This window comes from Ailuropoda melanoleuca, chromosome X, assembly GCF_002007445.2.
Source record: "Ailuropoda melanoleuca isolate Jingjing chromosome X, ASM200744v2, whole genome shotgun sequence".
Classification (NCBI taxonomy): domain Eukaryota; kingdom Metazoa; phylum Chordata; class Mammalia; order Carnivora; family Ursidae; genus Ailuropoda; species Ailuropoda melanoleuca.
Window position 1 is genome coordinate 90001176 of NC_048238.1, and position 2236 is coordinate 90003411.

The 2236-nt window shown below is 42.3% G+C and overlaps 1 pseudogene; it reads right to left on the reverse strand.

Annotated features, from left to right (window-relative positions):
* Positions 1-760: 760 nt before the first annotated feature.
* Positions 761-1247, reverse strand: LOC100474508 (annotated as a pseudogene).
* Between the last annotated feature and the right edge of the window lie 989 nt (positions 1248-2236).

Sequence of the window (2236 nt, forward strand, 5' to 3'; positions counted from 1 at the left end):
TGTCAAATAAATAAAATCTTTAAAAAAAAAAAAAAAGAAACTCTTAATAAATTGAAATTCATAGAATTAAAAATTTTAGCTCTGTGAAAAACCTACTTGAAAGGACAAAAATATAAGTTATAGATTAAAAGAAAATGTTTTCAAACCACATATCTGACAAAGGATTCATATCTAGGATATATAAAGAACTCTCAAAATGCATCAGTTAAAAAAAAAGAAAATGGACAAAAGACATGAAGACACAATTCACAAAATAAGACACACAGATGACCAGTAAGCACATGAAAAAAGTGTTCAACATATTAGCCATTAGAAAATGCAAATGAAAACTACAATAAGATATTACACTTAATCAGAATGGTTAAATATATACTATATAAAATACATAAACTATAAAAATAATGACAACATCAAATGCTGGCAAGGATGCAGAGAAATTGGATTGCTCATACATTGATAGTGAAATGTGGAATGTTATAGCAACTCTGAAGAAGCAGGCCACCTGCAGAGCAGCGAGCCCGATATGGGACTTGATCCCAGGATCCTGGGATCATGACCTGAGCCAAAGGCAGATTCTCAAACAACTGAGCCACCCAGGCACCCATCTGTAAAAAGCTTCATTTCCATTTGGTTTACAGCTTGAGCAAGGGCTCCAGGGGAGTTAAAAATCCGCTAGTGGCTCTAAGGAGAGGTTCAGGCAGAAGCCCTGACATCAGGGTAGGCAGAGAGACCCTTCAGAGGCTGCTGGGCTCCAGAAGCTTTAGTTGTGTTTGAGGGTGAGCCTTTGGAAGAGCTACTCACCCAGCTGAGCCTAGGGGCCGGCCAACCTATGGAGATTAGTGAGATGGTTCCCATTTTCTTGATGCATTTTACCTCTTCAACAAGGAAGTGGCTCTCCAGCAATTCACAGAGATCTTCACAGGCAGAGGAGTGTGTACAGGCTGAACCCAGGGCATGCAGATCCAAAAAGGCCTGGTTCAGGTTCTTTTCCAGGGCCATGGTGGCTTCTGTGGCATCTAGGGTTTTGCCCCGGTCACTTAGGGACAACTGCTGCACATCCTGAAAGAGGGCATGGCTGCCACACTGGTTTTGCATCTTCAAAAACACTGGGCCAACTCCTAGAAGAAGTGGCTGCTGAGGAAGTGGCCTATGCTCTCCAGAGATACATTGTTGTCAGGGTGGAAATAGAAGCCAGGAGAGGGGTAGGTATCAGAGGCCTGCAGGTGCAAGTTGACTGGGCCATTCATTGGTGGTCTCTACCCACTTTGTGGAACAATTCTGACAAATCTGGGAGCCCATCGTTGGTCAGCAATAAGGAGCTAAGCAAAAAATTGTGTTGGTCAGTCCTGGAGGTAGGAGATGGCTGAGATGATGGTCCTGGAGGTTGCAAGAGGTTGGAGGGTGGTTGGAGGCTGGGAGAAGGGGCATCCTCCTGGGTTTGTTCCCTACAAACACTGTTGAAGCAAGAGACAGATCCACATATTGCCAGGAGCACACTGAATAGTTTTTAATTTAAAGCCAGTCATTTCTTTAGGACAGAGGAAAATTAGATGTTAAAGTGTTGCCCTTTGGCTACTGACAGGTCAACTTTTTATAGGTAGGGAGAAAGAAGGCCTGAAGTAGGAAGAGGGTACTCTGGATAAGGAGGAGAGGAAAGAAGGGAAGGAAAGCTATTGAAGAGAATGACAGTAGAGACAAAGGTGGAAGAGAGAATGAGAAAGAAAGGAGAGAGCGGAAAGGGGGAAGAATGGAAAGGATGGAGAGAGAAAAGTGGGAGTAATCTATTAGGAAGTCATTCACCGGCTGAATTAACATTAGCTTAGTTGGTGGAAATGAGTGATAGCACTGTAAGGAGTACTACCATTGTACTGGAATACCAGTTTGGAGATTCATTAGAGATTTATTCTGTTGAATTAATGGCCTACAATGACTAGGGCAAATGCCTTTTGGATAGGTAACATGTTCCTCATCTTAGTTATTAGAACTCTGTGTAGACTTGTTTGTCAGTCACTTAAAGGATCTAAGTGGAAGAGGGCAAGGAGTGAATAAATTAGAAGGAGGGAGTAGTTAAAAAATTCACAGTATGTGTCTCTTCCTAAATTGAGAGCCCCTGGCAACAGTAGTCCCTGGTTATGTTAGTGAAGTGTTTGCAGATGAGGGTGATGTGAGAAATGGTGACTACAGGAAGTTAGGAGGATAGCAAGAAGCCTTGTGAAATTGAAAAAGTTTGTTTGAA